At 43.3% G+C, this 19,997-nt stretch overlaps 1 protein-coding gene and 1 long non-coding RNA gene across 8 annotated transcripts in view; one reads left to right on the top strand and one right to left on the bottom strand.

Moving 5' to 3' along the window:
• Adamts9 (ADAM metallopeptidase with thrombospondin type 1 motif 9) overlaps positions 1 to 19,997 on the top strand; it is a 174,300-nt gene that overhangs the window by 101,992 nt on the left and 52,311 nt on the right. The window lies entirely within an intron of this gene.
• LOC124968589 (uncharacterized) lies at positions 6,269 to 19,354 on the bottom strand. The gene is made up of 3 exons (XR_007105781.1): positions 18,758 to 19,354; positions 13,813 to 13,987; positions 6,269 to 7,096 (listed from the first exon to the last, which is right to left on the bottom strand). It is a non-coding gene; the product is annotated as an uncharacterized LOC124968589 (long non-coding RNA).

The following is a 19,997-nucleotide window of genomic DNA, read 5'->3' as shown; positions in this document are numbered from 1 at the left end:
TCGAAAGCCCCTAGATTATGTGATGATCTACTTTGCTGATAAGACCTCCTGTCAGTGCATTGACTATTAATCTATTAATTCTATTTCGGTGGGGAAAAAAAGGCTTGATTTCAGAAGGAACTTTATTTTTTTGTTGAGAGTGTACCAAGGATCGAACCCAAGGGCACTTAACCTCTGAGCCACATCCCCAACCATTTTTATATTTTATTTAGAGACAGGGTCTCAGTGAATTGTTTAGGGCCTCCTTAAGTTACTGAGGCTGGTTTTGAACTCAGGATCCTCCTGCCTCAGCCTCCCGAGCTGCTGGGATGACAGGTGTGTGCACTTGATGCTCCTGTTGATGTTCAGTGGAACTCAAATGTCACCTAACTTTATTCCTTTGGCTCCAACAGAAAAATCCAAATTTAATACAGCAATTGGTAAATTCCCTGAATCAGCAGTTACGAAAACTTTTGTTCAAGTTTAGGGAATAGAAGAACATCCCTCTCTTACATGTTAAAGATACAACTTTAGCCATGTTAAAGGAAATGATGTCAAGTCTGACTCCATGAAAAGACGTCACACTAAGGACATGTGTTTTTTATAAATAATATTTTTACAAAATGACATATCTTAAACATCTTGCTAGTGTTTTTTAATACTGCAAAAAGAACCCATTATTTGCCTCTTATCAGTGTGGAATATAAAGGATAAGGTAGTTTTATTTTGTTTTTGTTCATTAAAACAGTATGACACCCAGCAGCTCAGGAGGCTGAGGCAGGAGGATCTCAAGTTCAAAGTCAGCCTCAGCAACTTAGGGAGGACCTAAGCAACTCAGTGAGACCCTGTCTCTAAATAAAAAATAAAAAGGGATGAAAATGTTGTTCAGTTGGTTAGGTACCCCTGAGTTCAATCCCCAGCACCAACCCCCACCCCAAAAATAGAAGAAAAACACCAAAACATTATGATGCTTGGAATCACAGCATTTCTTTGAATTTAATGTAGTTTAAGACTCTGTAAACACCTCCCCTCCAATATGGTTAGAACAATCAAACGCTCGCCCGCATGGATTTCTCTGGAGACAACGCCTAGCCATCTTGACGCTTTCTTTGTTGTATCTACAGTGACTCTGTGTCTTCGAGAGACTGGGCAGCTGCCTCACTGATTTCTGTTTTCATGAGTCTTAAAAGTCCAAAGTCGGGGCAGGGAGAAAGGGTAGGAGGCGCTTGGACCCAAAGGAGTGTATCCTCTCCCCAACTCATGTCATGGCGCTGTCCTTCTGGAATTGAGAGGAATGACCACTTTGGAATGTGGAGGGGGAGGCAGAGGCTGAGTCTGAGGCTGGCAGGCAGGGAGGGAATCCTGGAGATGATTAGCTAAGCAGTCAGGAAGATTTATTTTATGGCAGATGGGAGGCAGGAATAAAACCCTCTACATCATTCCTTTAAAAATAAAGATACTTGTTTTTCAAAAAATGCTTTTGAAGTACCAACTGTGGGCTAGACACTTTCCTAGGTGCTCAGGACACAGCCACCAACGAGTCAGAGCTCTTCATTCTTATGGACAAAGGGAACATTTAGTATTCATTGAAGAAAACTAAATGCATGGAATTCAAGAACTGACCTTTTTTTCCCTCACAGCCCCACCAGTAAAAATAAAAATAAAAATAAAAATAAAAATAAAAATAAAAATTGCTATTAAGAATATGCAGCTTTGTGGTTGCTGATGTTTGTTCAAAAAATATAAATTAACCAGTCACAATGGTGCTGCCTATAATCCCAGCAGCTCAGAAGGCTGAGTAGGAGGATTGCAAGTTCAAAGCCAGCCTCAGCAATTTAAGGAGGCCCTAAGCAACTCAGTGAGACCCTGTCTCAAAATAAAATGTAAAAAGGGGCTGGGGATGTGGCTCAGTGGTTAAGTACCCCTGGGTTCAATTCCCAGTACCAAAAATAAAAAGAATCACAATGTCAGTTCAGTGGTCTGAGAGCCCAGGACCAGTGGGGGGCTTGACTTTAGCTTCTCCTTGCTGGGGTCCTCGGGTTCCATGCAAATGTGGAAGTTGTGACCTGAGGGTACATTTCCCCTTTGTTATTTAATGGATACCAATAAAATGATCCGGAATGTGTAGCTTTCTACACCATCTTCTTTGTTTCTTCGTGTTTCCTCTGTGTGCTCATTGTCAAGGGTGGTTTTAAAGACCACAAATTCCCTTTCCAGAAATTTATGGAACATATAATTGGCAACCAAGATAAGGATGTCCAGTGGGTAGTGAGGAAGATAAACCCAGAAACCAAACCCAGAAACCAAACCCAGAAACCCGCCATTCTTATGAGATCTCATCTGCAGTCTCTCATAAGAAAGAGGTTATGAGTTGGCCAACACAGCCCAATACCTTCCACGGTGATGAATATGTTCTCTCTTTGCTTTTCAATATGGAAGACACTAGCCACATGTCGCTAATACTAAGCCCTTAAAATGTGACTAAGTGATAAGGAAGCTGCACCTTTAAAATCTTATTTAATTGTAATTACTCTAAATTTTCAGCAGGCCTCTTTAGCTGGTAGCTACCATATTGGAGAGGGTAACCTCAGGCAAGGGTGTATCTTCAGCAATTAATCAATGAGCTAGCCAAGAAAACAAAACTTATAAAAATAAATGGAGGAGAAATGCCCTACATCAGCATTTAAGAGCTTCCTATGTGTCTTGGGGCTTCATTTTGTAAAACTTGAGTGGGTGTTCCCGTACAGCTGGGCAGGAGGGACAACAGGACAGCTAAAAGACAGGCTGTAGGGACCAGCTGGCTCGAGAGTAGCAACTCCAAGGCTTCCTGGTAAAAGCAGCTGTTAAAATAAATTCTCCTCTGGTGTATCTCAGAGTTCAAGTTCATGGTGGCTGCAGGTTCACTTAAGGAGAAAGCATGTTTATGTGTGCTTTGTGCGAAAGGCAGGCTAGATTGATGCTTTTCAGCAGGCCAAAGAGGAAAGTATTGGGTAGCCATCTTCCAGAAACTGCGGTTCTAAGAGATCATTCTCTCCTTGTGGGAAAAGTTTTAAGAAGGCAGCACTTCTTATTGGCTGAACCCAGAAGGTGGCAGGGAGCAAATTAACTTTGCAGGCTTTGGTTTTAAGGACACATTGGAAGACTCAGAATTGAGGCAGTATCTCCTCCAGCAGGGAACTTATCCGCTTTTTTTTTTTTTTTTTTCTTGTTTTTTGGGGGAGTGGGTACCAGCGATTCAACCCTGGGGCGCTTAACCACTGAGCCACATCCCCAGCCCTTTATATATTTTACTTAGAGACAGGGTCTCTCTGAGTTGCTTAGGGCCTCGCTAAGTTGCTGAGGCTGGCTTTGAACTCACGATCCTCCTGCCTCAGCCTCCGAGCTGCCGGGATGACAGGCGTGCAATACCGCACTCAGAGAGCTTGTAATCGTTTAACTTTGCGATCCTCATGCTCTGTGGTGTTCAGAAAACCCTTACGGAGGGGTTCATTCAGTCACCTCATTGCTGAAGCACCCCCTTCCCCGAAATCTAAATTGATGCAACAGCATTGGCCACAAAATAGTGACATCATCAATTCTTTTTTTTCTAGGGGTCAGATAGAGCTGTTTGTTTGAACCTCCCTTTAGGGCAACATCCTGAACTAAACTATAACCCTGCTGTCAGGTGATCCAAAGCTCCTTCTCATGCTGTCTAAGCACCAAAAATAGAGAAATAATTCAAATGATTCTCCCTAAGCCACTTTCTTCTGAAGTATCTCAGAAAGTGGATCAATGATACTTTCAGTAATCCATGAAAGAACTGATTTTCACCCACTCAGTGTATGCCCTCCATAATTATAGGGAGGACTTTGAGTTTTTAATAAAACAATCACTTAAATTGTGGATCATTTGCTTTGGGCAAGAGATTATGCTAAGCAATTGATCCACGTTGTCTAATCGACACCTCTCTACTGGTTGAAGCCAATGTTATCAGAGAAATTAGCTGATCCTAGATTCCTCTGCCGGAAGTGGCTCAGTCTGGGTTTAAACACATAATTTTCTGACTTTCAAGCCATACCCAAAGATTTTTTTTGTTATCCCAGATTGTAATGACTTAAAACATTCTGAAATTGAAGGAGCCATTTACAGACTTTGCTCAGCCAAGAAACCTGGAGATAAATATGAGAAACTCCTTGCTCTTACAATTAAACCCAGAGAAGTGTAAGTTCTCAGAGGTTTTAATAGATTTTGAGAGAAACTCAGCCGGTATTTATTAAGCACACATTGGGTTGATATTTCTGACATTTTATTATATGAAGAGAAACAGAAAAATGTGAGATGATACATCTTAGTGCTTTCCAGTAGAAGTCTAGGTAATTAGGTAGATAGGTCAGATTTTATCAGAGCCAATTAGGGGATTTTGCAGATGGTGGTGGTGGTGAGGTTTGTCAAGGAGAGTAGGATGCTGTGGCACTACAAATGAATTATGAAAAACAATGAAATTAAAATTTTTTGGAAAGGATCTCACACTAATAACTCTCGGGTTGAAATAAAACACTCAGTGTATCCAAATGTCACCCAAACTTTTTCGTGAGCGAGCAGTAATGGCAGAATTTGAACTAGCATTGTAAGGTCTGGTTCCTTCCCGCAGGTAAACCACACACCCCTGTGACTGCTGGGCTTGGCTTCTCTTCCTTTCTTTTCCCATGATCCTCCCAAGTCCTGTATTCGTTGGTTCGTGTGGTTGGCAAACCATAAGACATACTAATGGTTTGGGAACTTGCTAAAATGCAAAGAAGTATAACAGAAAAAAACAGGATAGATTTGCTTCCTTGTTCTAAAACAAAGGGGGAAATGGAGACAGACTCCCATCAAGGGTTAAGTGACAAACTTGCATACCCAATAATTTATTTAATTGCCCCAAACTTTAATTTCCTTCTGGCTGATCATGCTCATGGTTACATTTGGTGCTATACTCTAAGTGGGAATACTATAAATATTGCATGAATGAGACCAGCTATTCAGGAGCTGAGATTCTTACCACTTGTCTACAAATTTAAAAAAAAAAAAAATGGGCGTGGTGGTGCACGCCTGTCATGCCAGCAGTTTGGGAGGCTGAGGCAGGAGGATCGTGAGTTCAAAGCCAGCCTCAGCAAAAGTGAGGCCCTAAGCAACTCAGTGAGACCCTGTCTCTAAATAAAATATAAAATAGGGCTGGGGATGATGTGACTCAGTGATCAAGTGCCCCTGGGTTCAATCCCTGTACCAAAAAAAAGAAATTAAAAAATGAAAAACTGAAGGAAATTCTTTTTATAAAAAAGACAGATGATTATTCTATACCGTGACTTAGTTGTATGGAATTTATGTAGGAGAGTGTGCTTGCCGTGGGGAGACCAAAGTTTGGGAGATGATTGAATATTATATTTACGATGTGCTCTCAAATTGTCCAGGAAAAGACAAAATAAGGAATATAAAGGCAGGAGGAGCAAGGTTGGTAAAATATTGGCAGCTTGGGACTTGAGATGAAGGGATAAGGGAGACCTTTGTGATGTTTTTGCCATATTAAGTAGGAAATTTTTCAAAAGTAAGTTATTGGTTAAAATTTTTGAAAACAAATATATTCAGAGTATGTGTTTTCTTTCAAAAGAGAATGAAGAATACAGCTGGTTTTATTGCAGTATTTTAAATATTCTGACTCAGACCAGGTGCAGTAACGCATGCCTGTAACCCTAGCCACTCTGGAGGCTGAGGCAGGAGGATAGGAGTTCCAGGCTAGCCTCAACAATTTAGTGAGGCCCTAAGCAGCTTAGTGAGACTCTGTCCCAAAATAAAAAGAACTGGGGATGTAGCTCAGTGATAAAGCACCCTTGGGTTCAATTCCTAGTACCTCCCAAAAATAAATAATTCTGACATATTTTAGGAAGCTGTGTTTAATCCCAGATTTGCACATAGCATGGTAATAAAAGGAGTAGCTGTTACAATCACAGCTTAGGAGGCACAGAGTCCTTCCTACTTTTTCATTTACTTTTTCCCCTGGTTTTCTCTCTCCTCCTCCCTGTCTCTGGGAATAATGTGGTGATGGTCCCCCCCCCCCACACGCAATCAATTTGATCACAACTCTTACTATTAAATTTCAGGAAATATTTAATCATGTGCAGAGTGCCCTCCCCACTTCTATTTTTTTTTAACCCATTGCTACCCAAAGTCCAGATTCCTTTGTAAACTAAAGACTTTTTTCTCAAAATGTGTGCTGTTTGTTTGCCTGGAGCTTAATTTGAAAAAAAAAAAAAAAAAAAAAAAAAAGCCCTCCCCAGCCCTAAGTGGGAGGAGGCTATTCATGAGGTCCTCCTTTCCTTATCTTTGGTTGTCTTTGAGTCAGACCTGACAGTGACATATCTGGGAACACCTGGGTGGCGGTCACAGACGTGAATTCAGGGAGGAAATGCTGTCCCCAAGAGCACGTTTGTTCATTGTGATCAGGATCTTTACTGTCGTAGGTGGGAACTGATTTCACATTGTACACATCCCGCTCTCTACAGAGCAGGGCTTCCCACCCCGTCAGCCCTGAGCCCCTGCGTCAGATAGAGGGATATGCCAAAGGCTCTTTCCACTCCCAACCATCAAGAAATTGTGACTTCTATGAAGTCAATTAAAATTGTCTCTTCTGAGAACCTTAGGATGATTCGGTGGTTCTCCATGAGCCCTGATCTTTATCCTCCTGTAGCCCTATAGTGATATCTGCAGACAGTTTTGGTTATGATAGATTGGGCAGGAAGTGCCCCTGGTATTTAGGGGTAGTGATCAGGGATGCCCCTCGCCATCTTACCATGCACAGCATAACCCCAATATCAAACGATTATCTCAACCAAAATGGAGCCAAAATCGGAGCATCTGGTGAGGAGAGGCAGGAGTCCCATTCAGAAGTCAAAGTCATTGTAAACTGTGCAATGGCAGAAAAGCTGTTAGAAGCTCTGCTCTCAGGAGAGTTGAATGTCCTGCAAAATACTAAGTGAGATCCCAGGCAGGTGCAAAGAAGGTCTCTCAAATCCAAACGAGGTTGGCAGGGATGAGCCAGAAGTAGATCTCCGAGTTGTCTTGCCAGGTTGTGAACCTGCACACCATCTACAGCATCTCTCACCTTGGGGAGGGAGGAAGAAGTGAATGTGTACAGGTGTACCCCATGTGATGGACGGACATTCTGAACTTTGGCACAAGGAATGAACTTTGTACAGAATGGTATAAATGCAGAAGAACATTTCTTTTTTTTTCCCAACTGGAAATTGAACCCAGGGGTGCTTAACCACTGAGCCACATCCTCAGCCCTTTTTTATATTTTATTTAGAGACAGTGTGTTGCTGAGTTGCTTAGAGCCTCACTAAGTGGCCGAGGCTGGCTTTGAACTCACCTCCTGAGCTGCTAGGATGACAGGCATGTCCCACTGTGCCGGGCTTAGGGGGACATTTCTAAGAAAACAACAGCTACTCCTGAGCTCATTGGTGACATTAGGATTGTTTGATGGCTCTGACAGTTCATGTGTGTAGGTTTCTCTGAATTTTACCTTTCAAACATAGCTTCCCTCATCAATGATAGAACATGACATATCTAGGAATTTGTCAAGCTTGAGTGTCAGATTATAGAAATAAAAATAAGATGAATTCTAGAAAACTGTTTTGGATCAGGGATTGAGACAGCAGGACATAGAGTATTCTGTGGATCGTGAACAAGTCTGAAGCAGAGTTTCCTTACCTCAGCACTATTGATATTAAGGATAATGACATAATCATTCCCTACCGTGGGTGGCTGTTTGGGGATATTGATCAGCATTCTTGGACTCTGTGTCCTGGCTAGTGTGCCTTCTTGGTGGTGAGAACCAAACAGATCTTCAGAGATTGCGGGGCGTCCCCTGGCAGGACTATTCCCATCCCATAGTTGTATGGCTTTCTCACGGAGAATTTATTGTCCCATGTTCTTATGGGTGGCATTTCCCGAATATATTTAATAACTATTTTTTAAGTCAAAGAAGTTTTGGAGATTATAAAATTGTTCCCTTCTTCCTCCCAAGGAAGAGAAACTGTTATGCTATAGAGATTACTAAGTTTTCATGGTCTGCTCTCTATCTTTTTTTTAACCCAGCAGAGGAAACTATCCATAAGGGATCGGCTTTTTAAGAGGTGTGGGATTGACTTGGTTTATCTGTATGTGAACTTCTGGGGAAGAGTGTCTGAGCTTTCCCTTTTTCTCTTTGCAGTTCTACTCTGCAACAGCAGGTGACAAATGCTGTACAATTGCCACCCCACCCCCACCCCCCAGACTCACATACCCACACTCAGAATGGCAGGTGCAATTCTTTTTTCTTTTTCTTTTTCTTTTTTTCTTTTTTTTTCTTTTTTTTTTTTTTTTTTTTGGTACCAGGTATTGAGCCCGGGGGTGCTTAACCACTGAGCCACATCCCCAGCCCTTTTTTTCTATTTTATTTAGAGACAGGGTCTCGCTGAGTTGCCTAGGGCCTCACTAAGTTGCTGAGGCTGGCTTTGAACTTGCGATCCTTCTGCCTCAGCCTCCCGAGCCGCTGAAATTACAGGCATGCGCCACTGAACCCAACTGGCAGATGCAATTCTGAGATGAGAGGGGTGGAAAGTATTTTACATGGTGAACCTCTTGGTCCTAGAAGGAAAGTCAGTCTCATTTCTTCTCCTTTAAAATGGTCGCAAAATATAGCTGTAAACCGTGGAGTGACTCTGGACCTTGGAGACTGGAGAAGAAATCTATTGGTAGAAGAAAGGCCAACAAAATTAACTCAAGGCACTGCCGTGAACCTCAGAAGTTCCTTGGTGGGACTTCTAATGAATTTTCCCCTCTATGTTGAAGACCAAGGAGATTGTTATTTAAAAATGGACATTCATGCTGGTGCTCAATAAAAAAGAGATCTTGGTTCTCCATAAGGCAAATGGGTCCACCTTCCAGAATTAATTAGCTAAGTCACTAATTAGATAAGCAATTAATTGGATTAATTAATTAATTAGACTCTTAAATTCCCATGGCCTATGTCAATAACCCCTCAGAGTTAGAATATGAATTTTGACTTTTGACTAAATATCATCTTACCAGTGATTCTAGGCAATTCAATTGAGCACACACAAATTTTTCATAAAAAAAGCAGCCCCTCTGAAAAACTCACTTCTCTGAATGAATGAGCTCCTCATGCCACAGTCACCAGTGGATGTCTGATTGATTATCTCACATTTCCTGATATGGCACATCAAGTTGCCCACCTGCCTTTGGCCAGATGGTTTTAACTGGTACTGGACAAATAATAACACAGATCCCCATTTATTGAACATCTGCTAATGAGCCAGAACCAGAGCCAGGTGCTTTGCATGCGTTACTGCTAATCCTTATATAATCTTTGCAAAAATGAATATTATGTCCATTGTATAGGTGGGGAAATAGATACACCAAGAAGTAAAGCAGATCTCCCGACATCATGCACAATCAATAATTCTGGAAACAACCTGATGAATTCCAAAGTTCCATTTTCTCACTGCTTCTTCCCCTATGGGACTTTTAACCCTTCTAGAAATACTGATTTCACTTTGTGATTCATAAAAGAAATAAGCCCTGAACCCAGTGAAAAGGGGTTTAGCTCTCCTCTGCTTTCTGCTTTTTAAAAGTCCCCAAAACTGAGTCTTTGAGATATGAATGTTTCCCAAGAGCTTTCAATCGGTTTTGTTTACTTTACTTATCACAAGTCAGGGTAGCTGAATATTTGCTGCTTCAAATTGGCCCTTTTTATCCTTCACTTGGTTTCCAGTGGCTTTCAAAATTCAAAATTGGGAATTCTCAGACAAAAGCTCTCCCCAGGTCATCTTCCTCCTGGATATTGACCACACCCTAGAATGATGGAAATGAACATCGATGGCCTGGACCTTATGTTTGGGTACAGGTACCCTCACAAAGTAGAGAGGCTTGGTGGAGGCCAGTTTGTCAGTGGTGCACTGGAGGATACCCATAATTTTAAACTCTCACATTTATAGTACAAAATCTTGAGCTAAACACTGATTTTATACTCCTGATATACTTTGGAAGTCAATTTTCTAAATGAAATAGAACTTTAAAAAAGATCACTATTGAACTGAGACCCGTCATCTTAGAATAGACTTCAGGGTTTTGCATTTACATGGTCCAAGTCAAAAGGGAGATGGAAAATAGCTGGGCTATATAGAGCTCTGTCTTTTGTTTTTTGTTTTGTTTTTGGTTTGTTTGTTTTTGATACCGAGGATTGAACTCAGGGACTCAACCACTGAGCCACATCCCCAGCCCTTTTTATATTTTATTTAGACACAGGGTCTCTCTGAGTTGCTTAGGGCCTCACTAAGTTGCAGAGGCTGGTTTTAAACTCTCCATCCTCCTTCCTCAGCCTCCCGAGCTTCTGGGATTACAGGTGTGAGCCACTGTGCCCGGCTCTGTTTTATCTATGGCATTTCTTTGCATTCTATATTCCGTCTGTTTATTATGCTTTTCCACCTGGAAGGAACTGTCACTCTCTGGGAAGGAGAAGCAGTGCCGCATGGCAGTCGGGGTACATGGGGAACATCAGTGACTCAGAGCTGAGCGTTCCATGCTCACCCGGCATTTCCAGAGTGGGGCAGTATTTTGAGTTCCCAGCTTCTGCAACCAATCTGTTTGTCTGACATTATATTCTCCGATGACCTCCCTCCTGGATGTCACCTGTGTGCTATTTAGCTTGGTGGTTATGAATTAAATTTTAAGTCCTAAGAGCACCTTGTCAGTTTGGGATTAAGCGCACACAGGAGATCAGAGAGTGCAACAGTGACTTATTCGTATTTGTGGGCAGAATCCTTACTTCCTCTGTTTATGTTGTTGTGGGACAAGTGGCCCTAGGTTCTATAGACTATTCTTGGATGCATTCATTTGTGAATGACATAAGTAGTCGAGCTTTTTCCATATGCCAGACTCGGTCCGTTCTAGGCACCAGCAACTGAACAAAACGCACACCAAAAAACTTGAACCCATGGAGCTTATATTCTAGAGCGAGGGGAGATCTATAAATAACAAAACAAGAGGCGTTAAACATGTTTTGTGAAAGGAGGGAATAAGTGCTATAGGCAAACTAGACCAGGGAAGAAAAGTAGATGGGGCAGAGCAGAGAAGAAAGGGTCGGAACCATCATTTCAGAAGGTTTGGGGAAGTCTCCATTAAGAAGGTGACATTTGAGAGAAGATAGGAGAAAACCTAAAAGCCAGCCACGTGGGTGTGTTTGGAGAAGAGTATTGCAGGTTAAAACCTGAGGGCAGGAGGGTGCCAGGCATATCTTAGCAAAGGGGCCAGCGTGGCTGGAGGAGGGTGGGCGCAGGGTGTGGAATTACAGAGCCGAAACCACAGGGGGAGATTGTGGGGCAGGGAGAGAGGAGGATTAAGTCATTTGGAGAGCATTTTGCTTTCACCCTGAGTGACATGGGAGACCACTGGGATGAGGGTAGGAAATTGCATAGGAACATGACTTTCTTGAACAAAGATGGACGCCCGAAGGTCAATGGGCAGCCCCTGAATCAGCTCAGGTGATGGCTATGACTCAGAGGACCATGGCCACAGGGGAGCGGGTGAGACGTGGTGAGATGCTGATGTATTCTGGGGCTAGTGCTGAAGGCTTGGCTGAGAGTTTGTTGGGTCCAAGAGAAAGAAAGAAGTCAAAATGACTCCAAGTGTTATGGACTGCACAGATGGGAGGTTGGTGTTTCTATTGATTGGAATGGAGAAGTCTGTAAGAAGAACAAGTCTATGAGCGATCTTTTTAACGTCATTTAAGGTTAGAGATGTACGTTTGCCATTGTCTCACGTACCTGGGAAACAGAAATGGAATATCCTTGCAGCATTTTTTTTTTTTTTTTTTTTTTTGTACCAGGATTGAACCCAGGGTGCTTAACCACTGAGTCACATCCCCAGCCCTTTTTTATATTTTATTTAGAGACAGGGTCTCCCTGAGTTGCTTAAGGCCTCGCTAAGTGGCTGGGGCTGGCTTTGAACTCGTGATCCTCATGCCTCAGCCTCCTGATTACAGACATGCGCCACCGTGCCCAGCTAAGCATCTTGCTTAAGAAAACTGAGGAAGACATGGAATTAGCCAAACCAGTTCTGACTAGTCCCAAAACTGTGTTCAAAGCACCTCTGCCTCAGTCCTTGGCTTCCCATCTGAATAAATCTCAGGGTAGTATAGAAATAATCTCCATTTTCAGAAAACCGTCAGATATAATTTTAGTCATTTCTAAAGCCAAGTCTTCCCTGTTGTCTGCCATTTGCATGTTAGCCAATTTTTACTTCTTATTCATCTTTTCATGGTGGCACTTCTGAGCCATTTCTTTACCAAAAGGAGAAGGAAACGAGAAAAGACAGGAAGATTTCCAATCATGCATATTAACAGTGACTGTGTGAATGAGCAGCCCAGCAACGCAAGATTGGAGGGTGAACACCTAATATAATCACGTTAAAATGACCTTTTTCCCTCCTGATGAGATACATTTCCCAGGGTAGCAGCTCAGACATTTATTCACATCTCAGTTTCTAGGTGGCATTAATATCCACCCCAAAGTCAAGCGATTACATAAGTTGCTTCTCCTCACCAAAAAAAAGGTTGCAAATTTTTCAAGACAGTCCTCCCTTGGTAATCATAGGAAATTGGTTCCAGGATCCTGGAAAGATACCAACTCTGCAGATGCAAATGTTTAGTCTTTTACAGAAAATGGTGTAGTATGTGCACATAACTTATGCACATCCTCCTGAAATTCTGAATCATCTCCAGACTCTTTAAAATGCCTAATACAATATAAATGCTTTCTAAATGATTGTTTTATTCTATTGTTTAGGGAACAATAACAAGAAAAAAATCTTGCATGTTAGGTGCAGATGCAGCTTTTTTTTTTTCCCTGAATGTTTTTGATATGAGGTTGGTTGAATCCAAGGAACTCTGACTCCAAAGGGATTCAAAGGGAGGACTCCGTGGTATATCAGACAGCTAGTCTGTAAAGATGCTGCCTGAGCACTGAGTTTATGAAAAAAGGCAAGACAGAGAAAGCAAGACTGAATAAGATGGTGAAATGCACTCTGTCCTGGTGCCTTTTATTAGATCATGTTAAGTTTAATTAATTAACTAATTTTGGTACTGGGAATTGAACCCAGGGGTGCTTAACCGCTGAGCCACCTCCCCAGCCCTTGTTTATATTTTATTTAGAGACAGGGTCTCACTGAGTTGCTTAGGGCCTCGCTAAGTTGCTAACACTGTCTTTGAACTCTTGATCCTCCTGTCTCAGCCTCCCCAGCCACTGGGATTACGTGTGCCACCGTACCTGGCCCCAAATTTTTGATTCTTATTTTTGATACAAGGTCTCTCTAGGTTTCCTAGACTAGTCTCAAACTTGTAATCCTGCCTCAGTCTCCTGAGTAGCTGGGGTTTACAAGCATGCCTGACTATCCTGGTGTCTTTTGCATGTTTGATTGACACATAGGTAGCTTATTGAGAAGAGGCAGGGTTTAGGGGGCAGATGTGTTGGGTACATGAGACAAACTGCACGTACTAGAGACAGACCGCAGGGATTGTTTTTGTGCAGAAACATTCCTGATGGTGTCTTAAGCTTCCCAGATCTGTCCCTGATTGCCTTGGGCAATAGCATAGAACCTCAAGTGGGACTCCTCCAACACTATCATCTGCCAGCATCCAGGTTGTCTTGAACCCTCCAGCCCAGACCTCCGATCTCCTTCAAGTCCTAAAAAACTTTGGTCACTGTCCCCCACCGCCATCGCTCTCTCACCGATGACATGTTCAGACATTTCTTCACTCACCTTTGCAACAGCCGAGAGTCAGAATCCGGGGACACGTCTCACCTGTCACCCTCCCTGTCTTCCCGGTCGTTTGCATAAACAGTCCCTGGAGTGGATCCTGATACCGTTTTCACTTCTTTCCTGAAAAACACTGACATCATTATTCTAGTGCAGTCAGGGTGCACATAATCGGGAGCTAGGAAGTTAAAAGGGAAAAATAAATAAGACCTACAGAAATAGGTCAAGCGGTTAAGAAAGGGGACTCAAGGGACACATTAGAGGTGACAGGGCCTGATGATGGGGCAGGTGTCACACTCTGGATATGCCACTGGATATGCCCCCCCACAGAGTCCATCAGCTATCACATTTGCAGATTTTCTTAGTCTTTGTTTCTCTCTTTTTAAAAATTTTTTATTGGTTCTTTTTAGTTACACATGACAGTAGTGTGCATTCTGACACATCATACCTACACGGAGTGTGACTTCCCATTCTTGTGGTTGGACATGGTGTGGAGTTTCACTGGTCGTGTGTTCACATACGAACATAGGAAAGTGACGTCCCCTTCATTCCACTGTCTTTCCTATTCCCCTCCCCCTACCCTGTTTCTTTCTTCTTCTTTTTTTTTTTTTTTTTTTTTTGGTACCAGGATTGAACCCAGGGACGCTTAACCACTGAGCCACATCCCCAGACCTTTTTATATTTTATTTAGAGACAGGGTCTCACTGAGTTGCTTAGGGCCTCACTCCATTGCTGAGGCTGGCTTTGAACTCACCATTCTCCTGCCTCAGCCTCCCCAGCCTCTGGGATGACAGGCATAGGCCACCGTGCCTGATTCTGCTTCTTTTTTGATAGGGAGAAAAACTGTAATAATGACATACCCTGGTTTGGTTTTCGCAGCTTGTGTAACCAATTCCACGCACTGCTGTATTGAATGCTAAGATGTACTGCTGTGAAGTCATTGTGAAGAAGCGGGTGGGGGAGGGGACAGCCAGAGCACCCTGGGTCCCCTCATTCTTGGGAAATGGAAGGCATGGAGGCCTCTTGCTGTCTCCCCTTATTTGCCTGGTCCTGCCACTGCCCCTCTTAGGCAGGGCCACTGACTTGGCTCTTGTATTGACAGTGGCCTTCAAGTGTGCTCCAAAAGTTGACATGCGAGTCTTAGTTCCTTTTCTTAGATCTCTGTAGCACCGCAAAGGCCGGGTGTCAGGAGGCCAGCAGGCATAGCCTGATGCCCCATCTGGCTGGGATGACCGTCACTCTCACAGCCCCTTCTCTCTAGGGCTTTCCCTGCCAATCTCCTGCTTTTTCGGCTTCTTTTCATGGTAATAAGTGCCAGGGTGGTCCCAGACATAAAGAGCCATCAGGCAGGCTGTCAACCCTGGCTTCACGCCCTCAAGTCGGAGCCCTTGTTTCCTGGTGAAGCTTTCTCCCTGTTCCTCCTCAATATTTTGGTTCTTGGTGGCTCTGTTCAAAGCCATTCTTGTTTTGTGAGAAGTCCTATAAAAGCCTTCTTTTTTGTGTGCCGGGGATGGAACTCAGATACTTGTGTATGCAGGGCAAGTGCTTTACCCCTGAGCCATTCACCCCCCAACTGGAGGGAGCTATGCTTTCTTTTGGGGGGAGGTACTAGGGATTGAGGGGTACTTAACCACTGAGCCACATCCCCAGCCCTATTTTGTATTTTATTTAGAGACAGGGTCTCACTGAGTTGCTTAGGGCCTCGCCATTGCTGAGGCTGGCTTTGAACTTGCAATCCTCCTGCCTCAGCCTCCTGAGCCGCTGGGCTTTCAGGTGTGTGCCACCATGCCCGGCTGGAGCTATGCTTTTTGACCAAGGACTGTGACCACTCCCACAGCATCTGGGCACAACAAGGACGGGAGTGAATATATAAAATGCATAGGGTAATGATGATCACAGTTGCTGACTTATCACTGATGCCGAATCTGTGGCTCAGGACCTTTAAAGAACTGACATCACAAAATACTCAAGAATAGGCCATGTCCTCCTTTTCTCTAGTCTTGAACTTGTGAAATAAATAGATGGACTGGTCTTTGAGATGCCCTGCTGCTTGGATATTTGAGAAATTAGCCCCCAGTGAGCTGGCCAGACTTAGTAACCTGCAGCCTTCCCTCTGTGACCATTCACCCGTCATGGAGATAAGTCACTTGAGGGCATTAAGCAGGCTCCATGAGGTCAGTAACTCCTCAAGGGAAAAGCAGGGTGTGGCTTCAGCCAAGGAGAAGAAACGGCCCTTTATTTATGTGATCGTATGTTTTCTCTCACTAGTTTCCTTCTCTACAAGAAGCTACGTACGACGTTGTGGGAAATAAAGGTACTGAGGTCAGAACTACTCACACTGCGTAGCTTTTTTATTTTTATTTATTTATTTATTTATTTATTTATTTATTTATTTTGTACCAGGGATTGGACCCAGGGGTGCTCAACCACTGAGCCACATCCCCAGCCCTTTTTTGTATTTTATTTAGAGACAGGGTCTTGCTGAGTTGCTTAGGGCCTTGCTGAGGTGCTGAGGCTGGCTTTGAACGCTCCAACCTCCTGCCTCAGCCTCCCAAGCTGCTGGGATTACAGGCATGCGCCATTGCGTCCAGCTTAGCCTCTTTCTTACTGGGAGGTAGAGGACGCAGAGAATTCTGAAATAGTCCTAAGAGACACTTCTTTAAGGTCCTTGTTTTCTGTTGCCATGGGTAGACAGAGTTGAGCAACCTGCTGGTGGAACCGGGTCGCTTCTCTAGGATAGCCTTAGGATGAAAGGTTGGTTCTGGACACAGTTGTGCCCTGTGGAAAGCCTGACTCTGCAGCTACCTGGCTTTGGGACCCCAGGGCAGGGGATGTCAGTCTTCTTATCTGTAAAAAGGAATCCTGAAAATACCTGGGTCACAAGGAGGCTTCTGGAATTGAAAGAAGCCAGCGCGCTTCAGCATGGTGTCTGTTTACAGTGAGAACTCAATAAAAGGTCTTTTCGCTCAAACTAAAAGAAGAGCTTAGCCAGGTGCGGTGGCACACGCCTGTAATCCCAGCAGCTCAGGAAGCTGAGGCAGGAGGATCACGAGTTCAAGGCCAGCCTCAGCAAAAGCAAGTTATTAAACTACTCAGGGAGCCCCTGTCTCTAAATAAAATACAAAATAGGGTTGGGGATGTGGCTCAGTGGTCGAGTGCCCGCCGAAAAAAAAGAGTGGCTTAGTGTAGCTTTTTTTGATTCTAAATTCCTTGTGCCGAATTCGTTCACCATTGGGCTGTCAGTCAGATTCTAGGTGGATCTTTCTTTATGGAAACAGTATTTGGTTAGTGATACTTCTGTGGCCACAGTTTCATGTGATCATTCATTTCCATGAATCTTTGCTGACTGACTACAGCCTAGAAAGCAGAAAATAAACATGCACGAGTTGCAGCTACTGTATATTTGGTCAGCCCATGTGGTTTCCCGAATCTTCCACGAAGCTGTGTTTGAAACTTTGGTCCCTAAATCTGCATCCTTGAACTTGGATTTTTTTTTCCCCCAGTGGAACAGTAGCAACAAGCAGGCATCTGTTTCCCTTTCTTAATGGTGTGACCCTCATGCGACCTGCATTTTGATTGTCACTGTGATTGGCAAAGCCAGGTCTGTACCCGGGGCATGGGTATGGCATCTTCTCTGATAGTATATTTTCCAGGTGAGGTTTGACTTTGTTCCATTAAACAAAGTCAACATGAGAGTAGAATCAATAAGAGCTTCTTGTGATGGAAAGATACAACCATAAACTATTTAACTGAAAGTGATTTGATGTTATTTTCAAAGTCTGTGGACTCACAAGGGAAAGGCCTTGAAAAGACTTGAATACACTCTCGTGTCTGCAAACAGGACTTGACCCACCTGCCTTGGAGTGATGGCTAGCCACCTGGTTAGAAAAATTCCCTAGGAGACTTAACTTGACAATGAGCACCAGTGTGTGAGGTTTCTCCTGGCCTTTCAGTCCTTGTTACTTCTAACCTGCTGTCAACCAATCCTGTGTTTGGAAATATGTACTACTTGATGGACACAGTGGCACATGCCTGTCATCCCAGCAACTCTGGAGACCGAGGCAGGAGGATCTCGAGTTCAAAGCCAGCTTCAGTCACTTAGCCAGGCCCTAAGCAACTCAGTGAGACCCTGTCTCTAAATAAAATATAACAAGGACTGGGGATGTGGCTCAGTGGTTAAGCGCCCCTGGGTTCCATCCATGGTACCAAAATAAGTAAATAAGTAAATAAATAATTCATCCCTCAACTTGGACCTGTGTTTTAAGATGCTTGTTCAAATCTTCCTTTTTAAAAAATGAGGCAGGCTTTCTGTTAGTAGAACTCTATTTTTCTCCCTATGTTTTATTCTTTTAAATTACATTAACAAACCAGACTTGGTGTGGTGCATGTCTGTACTCCCAGCACTCTGGAGGCTGAGGCAGGAGGATCACAAGTTCAAAGCCAGCCTCAGCAATTTAGCGAGGCCCTAAGAAACCCTGTCTCAAAATAAAGCATAAAAAGGGCTGGGGATGTGGCTTAGTGGTTAAGTGCCCCTGGGTTCAATCCCCAGTACCAAAAAAATCATATATATATGGATATACGTGTGTGAATATATATATACACACATATATACATACACATATATATAACTTTATCAGCATCCCTCATGACACATTTCATATATATTTCACATATACAAATCCCAATCTCATCCATCCGGATTGTGAATCACCTGTGCCGAGACACTAAACAAGCAAGGGCTGCCCACCTGGGCCATCCATTAACCCACAGGTATCAGGATCTGCTCTGGCTCAGGTAGTACTGGTTGGTACTCCTCCCTCACCAGTACTTCCTCTAAGCCCCAGCATCTTCTAACCCCACCCAGAAGCTTCCTTCTAACCACAGTCTGTGCACCCCTGACCTCCACCTTTCCCTTCCTCTCCCTCTTGGTTCCGTCTGGTGAACTTACCAATCTGAATAGGACTCCATCTTCATTGTGATGTCCTGAACCTCAGCAGCCACAGCATCCTTGGGAATCTTGTGTTCCTTAGGTCTTCAGCCCTTATCACCCAGGCAGATACACTGTGGTTGTTTGCTGGCTTCTTAATGATTAAGAAATCGTGTTCCCCATTGTAAGTGAAAGAAGTAATCAAACAAACCCAGAAGTTCAGGACAGTATACAGGACCCAAATCTATCGGTGCCTTATCCACAGCTGCTACTCAAGAGACAGCAAGCCCGAGGGAGAGTTTAAGAACTTGTACACGGCCCACTTCTTGAGTTTCATTTCCACCAGCTGAGTCGAAATACGATGTTAACCCCCGATCTGAGCAAAGCTCCACATTGCAGTTTCCCCTTCGAACGGCCTCAGAAACAAAGCCAGAAAGGCCAGGTATTTGGGATACTTGATTTCGTGCTTCTAAGTAACAAGCAGAGATTACATTGTTTGGGAGTCTTGCTCAGAGTTGGGGAGGAAATCAATCTCTTAAATAAGTTGGGTTGTTTCCCAAGAGGAAAAAAAATGTCAGAGTCCTATTGGCAAAGCAGGAGGCTATTTCAGCTGAAAATTTAGGGAATTAAATGTTCCCAAGAGCAAGAACTCCCAGATATGTAACCAATAAATAACATGTACTAGGTGATGCACTAAATATAGCTGTTATAACTCAGTGACGCATGCTGATGTAAAAGTCCCCTTTTGCCTGGAAAAGGACTAGAAATCATCAGATGGAAATTGTCCTCAGAGTGTACGAGCTGAAACCTGTGTTTATGTGATTATCAAAATGACAGCTCCTTTACCAAGTCATCCTAGACCCATTAACAAACCTGTTAGTTTTGGACATTTCCATCAACAGCTGCTTTTCTTCATTGGTCATTTAGAAAGCATTAAATGAAGTGTTTGCTGTCAGATTAGATACCTTGAGCATTTCCTAATCACTTTCAGATCTTAATGATTTCAGGCAACGAATATGTGCAGCAAGTCATGCCAAAGTATTACACTCCCCCCCCGAAGGAGCTTCCATTCAAGTCCCCAAGGAAGAAACAAAAATGCATTCAAAAATGTATTTGAATGGGCAGGATGCAGCTAATCTAGCTACTAAAAAGATCTTCAAGGCATCATATGTAGAAATTCCTTCATCCATCCCCATTTCATTAGCAGTATTTACATATATATGGCGGCATCAGTGACACACATCAGATGATTTACTGTCAG

The sequence above is a fragment of the Sciurus carolinensis genome, chromosome 17 (assembly GCF_902686445.1).
Source record: "Sciurus carolinensis chromosome 17, mSciCar1.2, whole genome shotgun sequence".
Classification (NCBI taxonomy): domain Eukaryota; kingdom Metazoa; phylum Chordata; class Mammalia; order Rodentia; family Sciuridae; genus Sciurus; species Sciurus carolinensis.
Note: the sequence above shows the minus strand (reverse complement) of the source record. Positions and strands in the feature narration are given on the sequence as shown.